Genomic DNA, 18,183 nt, shown 5'->3' with positions numbered 1-18,183 from the left:
ATTAATTTATTATAAGCACAAATAGAACTCAATGTTGAAATTTACAACACACTGTCAAATAACAATACTAATATAATCCCTAATAATTATCTGGAAATAATTTAGTGATAAAGACACTAATCAAAATTAAGAGTACAGTAGTTAGTTAATGATACAATTGAGTCTCCTAAATTCTCTCTGTTGATCTTTCACTTCTTCACAGACTTAGAGTATTCTAGAGTAACCTTTGTAACTCTTAATGACCATTATTTAATTAATTTCCTATAAAGGTATCTTCATGTAGACTCTTCTTAAATAAAATATCTACCCAAAATATCTAACAAGCTTCACTTATAAGCCAAGTATTTTATTTTATTTAATAATTTTCTTAATGATTTAAAGATTATTACTACGCAATTAAAAAATATAAAGATAAAAAAATTCCTAGGTGAGTTAAATTTAAATATCTTGAAACAATTATGGTACTAATTTTATTGAGTCTCAAATGCATAATTAACAAAATTTAAATCTAACAAAATAATTTTACTAGATAAAATAAAATAGTATTCTAAATAAATTAATTAGCTGCTCCAATTTTATAAAAAAAAGTAAATTTATAAAATTAATGATTAATAATTATTATCAATAAAATTAGGGATCTCCCCACACGCAATAAAATCTTTAAACGACTAATAAAATTTTATAAGAATTAATTCTAGCCTCAAATTTTATTTTATTTAATTATTTAATTATTTATTATTTTTTTATCCGGGTACAAAAGCAAAATTTCTCTAGGGAAAAATTTATAAATTTTTGAGGGAGTTTAAATTAAAAATTTGAATATTACTTGAGTTTAGTCGGTCGTTACACAATCATATCTCGGTCATCGTCATCATCAGATTATGTCCTTTCACTTTCCCCACCATCATCAACATCATCATTGTCAGCCGGGGCCTTTCCCTAAAATATACATAAAAATATAATATTAAAATATGAATATCCAACATAATATAATATGTAAGTGCTAAAACATTGTTAAGTAAACTTTTAAAAGATAATTAAATTTTTTGTATAACTACAATCTGTTTGATAATATTAGAGCAGTTGATTTTGTCTAAGATATCTAAAACAAATAGAGGTTCATGATTGATACTGCACAATTAGGATGTAAATATATATTTACTCCTATATATAAGACGATCATGTTAATATAAAAATGGTTAAATATATAAGACAATGCACTGGATACTTGGTTATGTTATGCATTTTGATCCTTAATTATACTATACAAATATGCATAAACTTAGAAAATCCAGAAATTAAATTTGAAAAGAAAGACACATTCTTAACTTAACAAAATATCATAGTACGTATTCTTACCTTGTTAGGTCACACTTTCACTGTAGAGGGGGTGAATACAGTGTTTATTACAATCAAATCAAATTTCAAGAACTTATGTAACAGAAAATAAACTTTATTGAAACAATAAACTCTGTTACAATCTGGAACTGTTATCTCTCAGTGATGAACAAAATATCACGAGAGCTGCTAGAGTTATAGTAAATAATATTCTCGATAATGATAATACTTAGAGTGTAAACCCTATGTCTGTGTTTATATATTACACAGTTACAAGATAATCGCTAATTGATATGGAATATAATTCTGCTTCCTAATATATATCAATCAGATATCTTTTCTTCCAAGTATTCCATTCTTTACGGAATTCCTTCTTCATGCATATCTCTTCTTATGTTTATCTTGATCTTCTTAACTTTAATCAGCTACTGTCCTTATCTGATCGTCCTTCAGTACTTAAGTTCTGATATCTATCTCCTGATGCTTATCTCCTGATAACATAAGTACTGATATCCCTTAAGTCCTGACGTCCAGTATAAGTACTGATCAGTTAAGTACTGATTTGTCCTGTTCAAATAAGATCTGAAATCTAAACATAAAACATATTAGCCATGACATTATCAAATATATCTAACAATCTCCCCCAACTTGTAAATTAGTAAAATATACAAGTTTAACAGATATTTGATGATGTCCAAAACATTAAGTACAAATACATGAGAATTAGACAAGATAACTACAACTTACAGTCCTTAAAGCTTTTACCAATTCAACTTCTGATAACAACTTTAGTCTGTATACACATCAGAATTTAAGCAGTTGTAGATCTTTGACTTGGCTTCATCATTTTCTGATCTCTCTGATGTCAGGAGTTATTCTGAGATAATTCTTCAACAAACATTTCTCAGCATATCTGAGTTCATCAATCATTCTCCGTTTGACATCTTTAAGCTCTGCAGTATCTTCACCAGTTTGAAATATTGCAGCTCTGAGATCATTAATCTTTGCTTTTCTCAACTCCTGATCTAGTCTTATGACATAAGCTTTGTCAGACTCTAGATTAAACTCAAGCCCCTTAATACCAAGATATGTTCTGATCTGTGCAGTATTAGGCTTCATATCAACAATATCACCATTGTGATTTCTGTACTTTGGAACATATATGCTGTCAGACTTAACAGAATAAAGTCTTTTCTGTCTCTGAATCTGTTCTTTCAAATAGTTTGCAGCAGTCCCTGTCAATCTGTCATCCACTTGAAGTAAGAATAATACATGCTCCAATTCTTCAAAATACTTCAATGGAATGGCATTTTGTCTTATATGATAAACCCTACCATCTGTCATGAAATACAACAAGATGTGTTCCTTCAAGTAGGTATGGTAAACCATTTGTACAGATTCCAATTGATTCAATCTTTCAGGAGTTGCTCCAATTCCTGGTTCACTCAAGGAAGTTGGATCATTGGTAGTGTTGTGTACTCTTCTTTCATCAGCACTTCCCAATCCAGTTTTATCTCTTGCTTCCTTTCCAGTAACTACTCTAGCTTTAAAACGACTTGCAGTAGTCTTCAAAGGTTGAGTTTGTTTTGCTTTAGTGAATCCTGGTAGGAGTGTTTTTGATCTTCCTTCTGATATCAAGTTAACTTGAGCTGTGTCAGAGGTTACTTGCTTCTTTTGAATATCAGAACTTTTAATTTCTTGACTCTGAACAACTGGAGCTGTGTCAGAGGTTGTTTTAAGAACTTTTCTTGAAGTCAGAGAAAGATTATCTTCTTTATCAGTAATTTCTTCATCAACAGGAGGTACATAAACTTTAACAGGTTCACCAACCTTTTCTTTACCCTTGGATCTTGGATCTATCTTTGGTTGTGATTTAGCAAATGTTGCTTCAGTTTGTGCCTTTTCTTTAATCACAATACCTTTCAGTTTTGGAAGTGACTTTTTACCAGAAGCTTCAGATTTAGATGTGGCTTTCTTTGATTTAAGTCTAGCTTCTTCTTCCTTTAAACTTTCCAAGTCCATTCCTGGATTTTCTTGAAGAAATAACTGTCTTGACATTTCTTCATCAAGATCTAGAAGTTCATCAGAATTTATTCTTTTACCAGTATCAGAACTTATTCTCTTCCCAGTATCAGAACTTATCCTGTGACTTGCAATTTCAGCATTTCTTGATGAGAATCTTTTACCTTGACTATGACCTCCACCCATTCCAGAGTTTCCTTGGTCATCTTTTTCATCATCCTTTCCTTGCAGTGTCTTGTCATCCTTGCATTTGGACTTAATCACTTTCTCCCCCTTTTTGGCATCAGCAGGAAGTAGAAGAGAGATAAGCAATTCCACTGAAGATTGGATTTCAGTCAGTTGTGATTGCTGAGAAGCTTGATTTTGCAGAATTTTATCAATCTGTGCTTGTTGACGATCTTGAGTCTTCTCAATATAAGCAATCCTGTCCATAGATGGTTGAAAGAACTTTTTCTTATCAAGTTTCCAAACTTGTTCTTGTTTGATAAAGTTCTCCTGAATCTTGTGTATTTCTGCATGAGTAGTTGAATGAAGACCTTGTAGATGTTTAGTACTCAATACAGTGACACGAAGCTGAGTTTTGAAATCATCAGAATTTAACATTTCATCAGCTTTAGTCAAGTGCTCAGTAAGATGTAACGCAGATGGAATACATGAGACTGAGTTCCATTCCTTAGTCCACTCCTGTCCTGCAGGAGTTTCACTCCAAGGCACTGGTGGTTCCTCTGTAACAAACTTTTTACTAGTTCAGACTTAGAAAGAGGAATGTGTCCTGAAGGACCTGCTGCATCAGTATTTGCAGTTGGAGCAGCATCACCAGTATCTCCAGCATGTGCAGCATCAGAACTTATAGAATCAGTATCATCTGATATAATAGCAGTGTGAGTAGCAATGGAGGCATCAGCATCCTCTAATTGCTGATCTGATGCTAAGTTCTGATCAACAGCCATATCCTGATGCTCACCTAAAGTCTGATCATCAGTGTCTAGATGCAGAGAAGGTGACTTAGATAATTCCGGAGTTTGAATAGCATCAGTAACAGGTGTTGGCAAAAGATTTGTTGCTGTTGGAGCTTCTAAGAAAATTACTCCAGGCACAACTAAGTGTTGATCAGCATTATCAGCACTTGTGCCTTGATTACCAAGAGACACAGATGGGAAATTAGCCTTGTCAGATACAGTTTCCTGAGATGGAGTGGATGGAGAAGAAGTAACTGGATCAAATTCTTTTTCTTGTGAGATCAGAGATTCCTGATCCCCTTCCTTAGCTGCTTCCTCCTCATCATCTGAAACTGGCCTTTGTGCCCTCTGTTTCTTGTATTTCTTGTTTGATTTGGATTCTTTTGGAGTTTCAGGAACAGTCATTCGTCTAAGCCTTTTGAGAAGCTTAGAACCCCCAATATCAGAATCCTTCTGAGAAGTTGCTTTCTCAACTTCATTTACCACAGGTTCTGAAGAAAGAATTTGTTCCTCAGAATCTGATTCATCTCTCAAAGTAATCCTCCTCTTCTTCTGAGGTGTTTGAGAAACAATCTTTGTTCTCTTTGACTTAGAAGATGTAGGCTTCATATAGGACTTGAGATATGTTCTGAGAGATGGTTGGGAGGTTTGAGGTGGCTGAGTAGAGGTGGTAGGTGCTGATGAACCAGGTTCTGATGTTTGAACATCAGGATAAAGTGCAGTGTACTTAACAGGATCATAGGTGATTAAGGCTTGTTTGACAGATAAAAGTATTAAGAGGGGTCTTAACACAGCCTTTTTATTATCAGAAGATAATAAATCAGTAAAAGCTCTCTTAGCTATTCTGAAAGATGGAATGAGATCACCAAAATTTTGGGGCGGATTACAACAAAAACTATAAATAAGCTGACAAAATCTTGCAAAATATACAGTATTGCGATCTTCTGTCATCCTATCCCCAATAAAACCTAAGACTGCTCGTGCATAATCAAAATCAGTGTGATTTAGAATTGCATACCCGATTTGTTGGCTGAATATGGGAATTGCATCAAAATTTGAACATTTGTTGGCGAAAGCTTTGGTAATGCAATCAAAGAAGAAACTCCATTCCCTCCTTATGAAAGATCTCTTCAACTGTCCAAGCTTGGTCAATGTTCCTTCATATCCCAGACTAACCATCATGTTTTGAAGAACTGAGTCATCAACAGTAGAATAAACACAGTCCTCAGGTAGCTGTAATGCCTGTCTAACTGTAGACAAAGTCACAACATACTCATCTTCCCCTGATGAAAATATTATACTTGGGGACCCTTGAGCACCACCATTGTCATATACTCCACTCCTCCAAAACTCCAGTACTTGAACTCCAGAAATGGATGTAGGCTCAGTTAGAGCAAACCCAATATCAGAACTAGTGAGAAAGTCCTGAATGAAATGAAGTTCAGAGGGTGCCTCTGTAGTGTTTAGTATCGCAGAGAAGTTATTAGGAACAAACTTTGCTCCATCAAAGAGAATGTCCTTGGGTGCCATTATGTTTGGAAAGAAATCGGTAACCTGTAATGTGTTTGAGAAAATGCCTCTTAAAAGAAAATCGTCAGTAGATGAGAGAGTTGAAAAGTAAAGAGAGAGATAAAATATAAAGGTAAATAAAAGATTTGACAATCTTTGCTCTCTTTTACTTATACACAAAAAGTAACCGTTGAGGACACATGGCAGGCATGCATTTAAAAGTAGTGGTAAATACCTTGACACCTGTCATACATAGAGAAGGCAAAAAGTAATGGGCACGGTAAATAAGGAATAATTACCACCCACTTGCAGTTTTTCAAGGAAAAACCGTTCCACTTACCTAGATTCCATTAATCAAGGTGAATCAGTTTTAATTTAAAATTGAAACTGTTCCCACTAATTCAAATATTTTACTCTGCAATATCAATATTCTGAAAAAAAAACTGTGTGTGAGAATGAGTAAAATCAATCAGTTAAGTAAGTACTGATAAAACATTATCAGAACTTAAAGTCAGACACAATTTATACGATCATCAGAATATTTATCAGGATTTATCAATGCGTATCAAAATTTCTCAGAGACAAGATCATAAGACAAAAACAAATTCCATTAATATATCAAAATAATACATTGATGAAATTGAAATTACATCAGATCTTTTACAATCTTGTCCTAAGCTTCTAAATCTAACATCAACAGCCTTAGTCCTAGCTAAGAAGCCTGGCAAAGCTGAGGATGAAGAAGAACAGGAAGAAGACGAGATTAAGTCATCTTCCTCTTCCTATCTTCGACAAACAAGATAGCGAGTCGAATGATTCGCTCTTGCTGACGGATAGCTTCCCGCCTTTCCTCCTCCAATCGATCAAGATGAAGCTGGTAGTCCATCTCGAAGAACAGAAGTCGGTTCAGCATCGCCTGTGGGACATAGCCCCATATCTCTTCAGGAATGGCAGTTACATGCCACTCCTGCTGCCAGTCGGCGCAGCTTAGCTCCATATGAAAATTTTGGTAATTCAAAAACATGTTGAATCGGACCATGATGTTTTTGAAAAAGAATATGAAGTTAAGATTGTGAGAAAAATTGATGGAAAGGCTAATGTGAAGTGGCTGTTTATATAGGCAAGAGAATGCCAGGAGACGCGAAGATATTTAATGCTGACAGATAGAGTTAAGTCTACCTCGTCTCCCTAGACTTGAAAAAGAATAAGAGTTAAGTCTAACAGTCATTTGAAAAGGAATGTGCACATGTAATAAGAGTGAACTGTTCAAGGACGAGTGCCATTAGTCCTAACCATACACTATTAATCTTCCACTTCAACATATTCTAAATTAATCTGAGACTGTTACCAAATTTTACTCACAGATAAGTCAAGTAAAGGGTTAGACTGAAAAATCAGAACTTAGACCTATACCAGAACTTAACAGTCATCAGAACATAATGTCTTAACTCGAACAAGGAATATCTATCTTAGTAAGTTTTCATACAAGTTCTGAGTTATAGTCTTCAGAACTTAATCATCAGAACATATAACTAGAACGTGTCCTCAGAATTTGTGCAAGGTGACACAGTGACTGTTTGTCTAAAAGAACATAGACCACCACAAAAATTTCATCATTCATATGGAGTGATTTGTGTGTGCATTAAGCTAAATAACTAATAAAGAGTAAAGTCTGATTTACTTCAGTACATCTTAGAAATAAGTCATAATTAAAATTTTGCTAAAGAGCTGTCATTATCCTGAAACCTACTGATAAATGAGTTCATGCATGAGTCCACCTCAACTGTTTTTTTTTTTTTTTAAATTCTATTTTACAGTGGCTTCTCAGTGTAAGTGAGTTACGACTGCTTATCAGAATTTATGCTATTATCAGAGTATTTCTCCAGTAATCATAGAGTGTGAAAAGTCACCAAGAAAATATTTTGCTTTTCTAATGCATATTTACTTAATACCAGCTATGCACTTGGGTCGTCCCATTCATATTTTTACTCTAGATCTCAAAGAAGTACCTGATATTATTCTTTGATTCTTTTTCTTCTTCTTTTGATAAGTGAGGTTTATCAGCACTTAGTACATTCAGCAGTTTTACTAGAATCATAACTTAAACAGATGAGTAGCATTATTCTAATTTGGGACTTAGTAATAAGATGAATAAAGTAAACTAAACTAAGCTCAAGTATCAGAATTTGCTTGTGTCATAAGATTTCCACAGAAATAATTACTTCTTTCATGGGATCATTTGTTTATTGAAGACTAGTAGGTCAGTATCTAGCACAATTATCCTCATAGGATTGAATGATTACTTAAACAGATATATCACTTATTAGAGTTAAGAGATATATATCAGACAACAGTCAGTACTTAAAAACATTTATCAAATAGAGGTTCATGATTCATACTGCACAATTAGGATGTAAATATATATTTACTCCTATATATAAGACGATCATGTTAATATAAAAATGGTTAAATATATAAGACAATGCACTGGATACTTGGTTATGTTATGCATTTTGATCCTTAATTATACTATACAAATATGCATAAACTTAGAAAATCCAGAAATTAAATTTGAAAAGAAAGACACATTCTTAACTTAACAAAATATCATAGTACGTATTCTTACCTTGTTAGGTCACACTTTCACTGTAGAGGGGGTGAATACAGTGTTTATTATAATCAAATCAAATTTCAAGAACTTATGTAACAGAAAATAAACTTTATTGAAACAATAAACTCTGTTACAATCTGGAACTGTTATCTCTCAGTGATGAACAAAATATCACGAGAGCTGCTAGAGTTATAGTAAATAATATTCTCGATAATGATAACACTTAGAGTGTAAACCCTATGTCTGTGTTTATATATTACACAGTTACAAGATAATCGCTAATTGATATGGAATATAATTCTGCTTCCTAATATATATCAATCAGATATCTTTTCTTCCAAGTATTCCATTCTTTACGGAATTCCTTCTTCATGCATATCTCTTCTTATGTTTATCTTGATCTTCTTAACTTTAATCAGCTACTGTCCTTATCTGATCGTCCTTCAGTACTTAAGTTCTGATATCTATCTCCTGATGCTTATCTCCTGATAACATAAGTACTGATATCCCTTAAGTCCTGACGTCCAGTATAAGTACTGATCAGTTAAGTACTGATTTGTCCTGTTCAAATAAGATCTGAAATCTAAACATAAAACATATTAGCCATGACATTATCAAATATATCTAACATACCTTAACTGCTCGAGGTCCATCCTTTATATATATATATTTTTAGTACCTCAACAATGACCCGAATAATAGCATGTCGAGTCTCCCTAGTAATGGGAGGATCTGATGGTAACGAAGAGTCTTCTTCAACTACATCACGTGCTAAAAGACGAACCTCATCAAAATGATAACCAATATATGCTCCCAAAAGCTCTATCGGATATGTGAATGCCTCAAGTTTATCAGGATCTCGTGAGTGATCATTGTTAGGTCACACACTGTAGAAGGGGTTTGAATACAGTGTTTACTAAAATCAAATTGAATATAAGGACTCAAGTAACTGGAAAACTGATTTTATTCAACACAATAAACTCTGTAATAATATGGAACTGTCCTCTCTCAGTGATGAACAAATTATCACGAGAGCTGCTAGGGTTACAAAGAATAATAACTTCGATAATGATAACACTTATACTATAAACCCTATGCCTGTGTTTATATATTACACAGTTACAAGATAAATTCTAATTGATATGGAATATAATTCTACTTCTTAAAATATATTAACTAGTTATCTTTTCTTCCAAGTATTCTATTCTTCATAGAATTCTTTCTTCATGCATAATTCTTTCTGTCGTAGTCTCGATCTTCTTTCCTTTCAATCAGCCGCCTGCCTTATCTGAAAGTCATCTTAAGTCCTGATATTATCTCCTGATAAATATCTTCTCATAACTTAAGTTCTGATAACTTAAGTTCTGATATCTTCAGTTCTGTCTTCAGTATAAGTGTTAATTTCCAGTTAAGTACTGATTTGTTCTGTTAAGTAAGATCCGAAAACTAAACACAAATCATATTACACATGACATTATCAAATATATCTAACAATCTCACCCAACTTGTAAATTGGCATAATATACAAGTTCAACAGATATTTGATGATGTCAAAAAATTAAGTACAAATGCATGAGAATTTGACTAGATAACTATAACTTACAGTCCTTTCAGTTTTACCATCTTTAACTTCTGATAACAGCTTCAGTCTGTATACAATTCAGAATTTAAGCAGTTTTAGATCTTTGACTTGGCTTCAATTTGTGATCTCTTTGATATCATGAGTTGTTCTGAGATAGTTCTTCAACAAACATCTCTCAGCATATTCAAGTTCATTAACCATCCTCCTTTTAGCATTTATCAATTCAGTTGTATGTTCACCAGTTTGAAAAATAGCTGCTCTGAGATCATTTATCTTATCTTTTCTTATCTCCTGATCTAGTTTGATCAGATATGCTTTGTCAGACTCTAGATTGAATTCCACAGCCTTATAATCCAGAAAAGTAATTATAATCTTAGCAGAGTTAGGCTTCATATCGACAATATCACCTTTATGATCTTTGTACTTGGGACAGTATGTGTTGTCAGACTTTACAGAATAAAGCTTCTTTTGTCTTTGAATTTGAGACTTTAAATACCCTGCAACACTATCTGTTAATCTGTCTTTCACTTGAAGTAGGAATAGAACATGTTCCAGTTCCTTAAAATACTTCAGTGGTATAACATTCTACCTAATCTGGTATACCCTTCCATCTATCATAAAATATAACAAGATATGTTCTTTCAAAAAGGTATGATAAACCATTTGTACAAATTCAAGTCGATTCAATATTTCAGGAGTTGCTCCAACACCTGGTTCACTTAAGGAAGTTGGATCATTGGTAGTGTTATGTACTCTTCTTTCATCAGAACTACCCAATCCAGATTTATCTCTTTCTTCCTTTCCTGTAACAACTCTTGCTTCAAAACCACTTGTTGTAGTCTTCAAAGGTTGAGCCTGTTTAGCTTTGGTGAATCCTGGTAGGAGAATCTTTGAAGGTTTAACATGAGCAATGTCAGAGGTTTCCTTTTCCTTATCTTCTGATATCAAGCCAACTTGAGCTATGTCAGAGGTTGCTTGCTTTACTGTCATATCAGAACTTACTACATCTTGACTCTGAACAACATGAGCCATGTCAGAGGTTTTTTGAAAAATCTTCTTTTGCATCAGAGTAAGATTAGCATCCTCTTCTTCATCAATTATTTCTTCATCCATGACTGGCATATAAACCTTTATAGGTTCATCAACTTTTTCTTTGCCCTTGGACCTTGGATCAATTTCCACTTGTGATTTGGCTTTGGTTGCCTCAGAACTTGTTCTTTCCTTTATCACAATACCCTTAGGCTTTGGAAATTTCTTGTCAACAACAGAAGCTTTAGATTTTATCTTGACACCTTCTGCTTTGAGTCTAGCTTCTTCTTTCTTTAGACTCTCAAAGTCCATTCCTGGATTTTCTTTAAGAAATAACTGCTTTGAAATTTCTTCATCAAGTTCCAGATGTTCACCAGAACTTATCCTAATTTTACCAGTATCAGAACTTATTCTTCTCCCAGTATCAGAACTTGTTCCTTGACTTGTAATTCTAGCTTTACTTGATGAAAATCATTTGCCTTGACCTTGACCTCTACCCTTATCAGAGTTTCACTGGTCATCATTTCCATCATCCTTTCCTTTCAATGTCTGAATAGATTTGCATTTGGACTTAATCACTTTCTCCCCCTTTTTGGCATCAGCAGGTAAAACAAGAGGGACAAGCAATTCCACTAAGGATTGGATCTCATTGAGTTGATTTTAGTGAGAAGCTTGATTCTTCAGAATTTCTTCAATTTGAGTTTGTTGCTTCTCCTGAGTTTTCTCAATGTAGGCAATTCTGTCAAAGGCTGGCTTGAAAAATCTGTTCCTTTCAAGTTTCACATTTATATCTTACTGGATCAAGGTTTCTTGAATTTTGTTCACCTTGGCATGAGTTGTTGAGTGTTGACCCTGAAGGTGCCTGGTACTCAATGCAGTAACTCTCAGTTGTGCCTTAAAATCATCATTTAACAACATTTAATCAGCTTTTTCCAGATTCTCAGCAGGAATCTTTTCAGAAGGAATAAAACTAACTATGTTCCATTCCTTAGTCCACTCCTTTCCTCTATGAGTTTCACTCTAAGGTACTGGTGCTTCCCCTGTAACAAACTTCTTAACTAAATCAGCTTTATTAACTATTTGTTGAGGTGCATGTCCTGATGGACCAGCTGCATCAACATCTAAATTAGCAGCAGCTTCACCAGTAGTTTTTTTATTTGCAGCATCAGAACTTGTAGATCCTGCAGTATCATCATTCTCTGATAAAATAGCAGTATGTGAGGCTATAGAGGCTTCAACATCATCCTCTAAATTCTGATCTGCATCCAGGTTCTGATCAACATCCAAAATTGATGTTGTTGGTGGAGTGGGTTGAATTGGTGGAGCCTCCATGTACAAAACCTCAAGCACAATCAAGTTATGAATATCAATTTCAGCACTTGTACCTGGTTCTTCAGTATGTACTGGATAAACTATATATGACATAGGAGGTGTAGGAATTTTGTCTTGAGTAGTTTCATGTTGTGCAGAAGGAAGTGATTCAATAACCATTGGTTCTGCTGAGATCAGAGATTCCAGATCCCCTTCCTTAGATGCTTCCACTACATCTCAATCTGACTAAACTATGTCCCTGTGAGCTCTTTGTTTCTTTAATTTCTTCAATGGTGGAGACACTGTAGGAGCTTTATCATCAGAATTAAACTTTCTAAGCCTTTTGAGGGGCCTAGAACTCCTAGTTAACTGTTCCTCAGTTGTTTCCTCAAATCAACAGAATTTAATAAAAACATCCATCACAAAATAAAATTAAAAGTCGATGAAGTAAAGATTAATAAATTGCAATTAAACATGCACAGTCACATAATTTGCGAAACAAGGAACAAATCTTGCAATTAAAGAACATTTCATTGATATATCAGATGATTACATTTGATGAAATTTAGTAATTACATGCAAAAATTACAAGATAGTCCTATTCTACGATTCCTAACATCAACAGCCTTAGTCCTAGTCTAAGAAGACCTAACGACTACTTCTTTTGCTGTTGACGAAGAGCACTGCAAGACGGATGATCCGTTCTTGCTGACAGAGAGGTTCTCTCCTTTCCTCTTCCAACCTATCAAGATGGAGGTAATACTCCATTGATAAGAACAAGAATTCTGTGTGAACCTTTTATGGAACTGAGTTCCAAAGCTCGTCAGGAATGGCGGTGACATGCTATTCCTGTTGCCATTCATCACAACTCAACTCGATGTTAAAGGTTTCATAGTTTAGGAACATGTTGAAACGGACCATTTTTGATGTTAAAGGAGAGTGAGTTTGTGAGAAAATGAAAGATGTTTTGGCTGGAATGAATGGTTGGTTTAAATAGCCAATTGAATACCAAGGGACACGAGGACTGGTTAAACATTACAAGTAAAAATAATGACCCTTCGACTCCCTAGACTGATGTGTAATAATAACAGTCAGTAAAAGATCTAAAGCCAGAGTTAATGGGCACGAGATATAATAATAATTACTGTGCGCATACAGTTTTTCAAGATATATAGGCTAACCACTAACCCATAATGATTATGACTGTTTTATCTCACATTAACCAATATTCTGTAAAAATATTATCGCTCAAGTAATGACCAAAAAAAACCAAGGAAATAAATACTGCCACATCAGCATCATAACTTGATTATTATCAGGATTTAAAAGTCATCAAAATATGGCTCCTTAACTCGAAAAGTGAATGTGTATTCCTGTAATTCTTCATACAAATACTGATATGGTTTCATTAGAATTTAATCATCAGAACTTCCATAAGAACTTTTCATCAGAATTTATGCAATCTGACACATAAACTGTTCATCTAAAATAACATTTATCACCACGGTAATTTTCATCATTCATATGGAGTGTAGGTGTGTGCATTAAGCTAAATATCAGACAAAGAGTAAAGTCTGATTCACTTTGGTACATCTTAGAAATAAGGCATAACTAAGAACTTTACTCAAAATCTGTCATTATTCTGAAGTCTACTTTAGAATGAGTTCATGCATGAGTCCACCTCAACTGTTTTGTGCTCATTCTATGCATCTTTTGAAAATCTATTTTACAGTGGCTTCTCAGTGTAAGTGAGTCACGACTACTTATCGGAATTTATGCTGCTATCAGAGTATTTCTCCAGAAATCATAGAGTGTGAAAACTTACCAAGAAAATTTTGTTTTGCTTTTCTAATTCATATTACTTAATACCAGGAATGCACTTGGGTCTTCCCTTCCACATTTTTACTCTAGATCTCAAAGGAGTACCTGATTTTTATTTCTTTTCTTTACTTTTTCTTTTGATAAGTGAGGCTTATCAGCACTTAGTACATCCATTTGATTTACTAACATCAGAACTTAACAGATAAGAAGCACTATTCTAGTTTTTAACTTAGTAATAAGATACAAAAAGTAAACTTAACTAAGCTCAATATCAGAATTTGCTTGTGTTAAAAGATTTCCACATAAACAATTACTTGAAACATGGGATCTTTAGTATATTAAAGACTACTAGGTCAGCATCTAGCACAATTATCCTTATTGGATAGAATAGTCACAGAAACATTTATATCACTATCAGAGTTTAGAAATTCACATCAGACAACAATCAGCACTTAAGTAATTTTCAATTTAAGCACAGAATATACAAAGATAGTAATATCTGTAAATACTGATCATAAAGTCTGATGTATCATAATATAAACTAAGCAGATTTAGAGAACGAACCTGAAACCATTCCAAGTTCATTTAACAATCTTGTAAAAGTAGTTTCACACAGTGGTTTTGTGAAGATATCTGCTAGTTGTTGATCTATTGGAATAAAATGCAATTTCACTGTACCTTCATCCACATGTTCCCGTATGAAGTGGTACCTAATGTTGATGTGCTTTGTTATTGAGTGTTGAACTGGATTACCTATCATAGCAATAGTACTTTGGTTATCACAGTAAATAGGGATTTTAGAAAATTCTAACCCATAATCCAGTAACTGATTCTTCATCCAAAGAATCTGTGCACAACAGCTTCCTGCAGTAATGTATTCTGCTTCTACAGTTGATATAGAAATTGACTTCTGTTTCTTACTAAACCAAGAAACCAATCTGCCTTCAAGAAATTGGAAGCTTCCAGTTGTGCTTTTCTTGTCCATTTTGCATCCTGCAAAATATGCATCTGCATAACCTATTAGCTTAAAGTCTGATTCTCTAGGATACTACAATCCCAGATCAGCCTTTTATTTTTTAAATTCAATATTTTTTAAATTAAGTGAGGATCTCTTGGATCTGATTGAAATCTTGCACAAAGACAGGTAGCATACATGATATGAGGTCTACTTGTAGTTAGATAGAGTAGAGAGCCAATCATACCGCTGTAATTAGTAATATCTACTGATTTACCAGTATCCTTATCCAACTTTGTTGCAGTGGCCATAGGAGTGGATGAACTTGAACAATCTTGCATTCCAAATTTCTTCAACAAATTTCTGGTGTACTTAGATTGACAAATAAAAGTTCTTTCTTCATTCTGCTTGACTTGAAAGCCCAGAAAATAGTTAAGTTCTCCCATCATACTCATTTGATATCTTGACTGCATCAGCTTGGCAAACTTCTTACAAAGTCTGTCATTTATAGAACCAAAAATGATATTATCAACATATATTTGCACTAAAAGTAAGTCCTTTCCATGGTTGAGGTAGAACAATGTTTTGTCAATAGTCCCTCTGTTAAATCCACTTTCCAGAAGAAACTGAGCTAAAGTCTCATACCATGCTCTTGGAGCTTGCTTAAGGCTATAAAGTGCTTTATCAAGCTTGTAGACATGATTGGGAAATTTGGGATCTACAAAGCCTGGAGGTTGTTTAACATATACCTCTTCTTCCAATTCTCCATTGAGAAAAGCACTTTTCATATCCATTTGAAAGACTTTAAACTTCTTGTGAGCAACATAAGCCAAAAATATCCTTTTGGCTTCTAATCTAGCAACTGGTGCAAATGTTTCATCATAATCAATTCCCTCCTGTTGAGAGTATCCTTTTGCAACCAGCTTTGCTTTGTTCCTTGTAATTATGCCATCACTGTCAGTTTTATTTCTGAACACCCACTTTGTACCAACAACAGACCTGTTCTTTGGTCTTGGCACTAGGGTCCAGACTTTATTTCTTTCAAATTCATTTAACTCTTCCTGCATTGCTTGCACCCATTCAGCATCTTGAAGAGCTTTTTCCACTTTCTTTGGTTCAGTCTAAGATAGAAAAGAATGATAGAGACATTCATTTGATGTAGCTGTTCTAGTTCTGACACCTGCATCAGGATTTCCAATAATTAAGTCAGGTGTATGTGCTTTAGTCCACTTCCTTGCAGATGGAAGGTTCTCTCTAGAACGGAATGCTCCCCATTATCCATGCTGTCTCCATCAACATTTTCTGATGCTCCCCCTAAAATTATGCTCTCTGAGTTGGATCCTTCAGAATTTGAGTTTTCAGAAATATCAGAACATGAGTTTCCAGAATTATCAGAAGGCCCATCAGAACTTGATGAATTAGAACTTGAAGAGCCTGTTAGATTCTGATACTTCTTGAGATGTGGTTAGATCTTCAGTAAGCTCCCCCTACACAGGTGCATTTTCCTTAGGCATAGTCACCACAATTTCAATAACATCAGAGTTTAATCCATCAGAGTTTGCAATATCAGGATTTAGACTGTCAGGATTTATAGAATCAGAATTTAAAACTTCATTCTCAAATCTCAGCTGATCATGATCATTGAAATCTTCAAGTCCAGTAATCTTCTTATCATCAAAGGAGACATTGATAGATTCCATGACAACCCTTGTTCTTAAATTGTAGACTCTGAAGGCTTTTGTGGAAAGTGGATATCCAACAAAAATTCCTTCATCAGCTTTTAGATCAAATTTGGATAGTTGTTCGAGATGAGTCTTAAGAACAAAATACTTGCATCCAAATACATGAAAATACTTCAGATTTGGCTTCTTTTTCTTCACCATCTCATATGGTGTTTTTCCATGCTTGTTGATAAGTGTTGAATTCTGAGTAAAATAAGCAGTTTGTACAGCTTCAGCCCAAAAGTAGGCTGACAACTTTGCTTCATCAAGCATAGTTCGTGCAGCTTCAATAAGAGTTCTATTCTTTCTTTCAACAACTCCATTTTGCTGTGGAATTTCAGGAGCAGAAAATTCATGCTTTATTTCATGGTCTTTGCAGAACTCTTCCATGATCAGATTCTTGAACTCAGTGTCATTATCACTTCTTATGATCTTCACAGAATCTTTGACCAATTTATCCAGTTGCTTGACATGATCAATCAAGATAGATGCAGTTTCACTTTTTGTGTGCAAGAAATACACCCATGTGCATCTGGTGAACTCATCCACTATGACCATAACATATTTCTTCTTTGTAATAGACATGACATTCACTGGACCCAATAGATCAACATGTAGTAAGTGATAAGGCTCAAGAATTGATGATCCAGTCTTGCTCTTAATGAAGATTTTCTTTGTTTTGCCCTCTAACATGAATCACAAAGGCCATCAGGAGCAAATACTGATTTTGGAAGTCCTCTCACAAGATCTTTCTTGACTATTTCATTTATATTGTTAAAATTTAGATGAGAGAGTTTCTTATGCCAATCCTAGCTTTCTTCAATTGATGCTCTACTCAACAGACAGATTGCAGAACAACATGGGCAAGCTTTCTCCACAAAGTCTGATAGCAGGGCTTTATTTCTAGTCATATGTCCTGAACATCTACTGTCCAGAACTAGGATGTTTATCCTGTTGCCCTGCAATCACAAAGACCACTAATGATTAGTTTTAAGGACCCAGGCTTTCTTGGATCCTTCGGCCTTTTTAAGTTTGTTAACATTTGAAGCGGATTTAGCATCAAAGTTTATGTTAACATTTTTCTTATCATAATTTGCAATATCAGACTTTGCATCAGAACTTACACTAGAAGGAATAATGCTAACTTTCTTTACAGAAGCTTTTATTTGATAATAATCATAGTATAAACTATGATATTCCTTACAAGTGTAAATGGAATGCCATAAACTACCACAATGAAAACAACGATTTTGTGGCTTATATCTAACAGACTGACTCTTAACTCCTGACTTTGAAGGTAAGGAGTTTATGTTCTTATTCTTCCT

The sequence above is a fragment of the Apium graveolens genome, chromosome 1, assembly GCF_009905375.1.
Source record: "Apium graveolens cultivar Ventura chromosome 1, ASM990537v1, whole genome shotgun sequence".
Classification (NCBI taxonomy): domain Eukaryota; kingdom Viridiplantae; phylum Streptophyta; class Magnoliopsida; order Apiales; family Apiaceae; genus Apium; species Apium graveolens.
The sequence above is the reverse complement of the archived record's forward strand: the minus strand, read 5'-3'. Positions refer to the sequence as shown.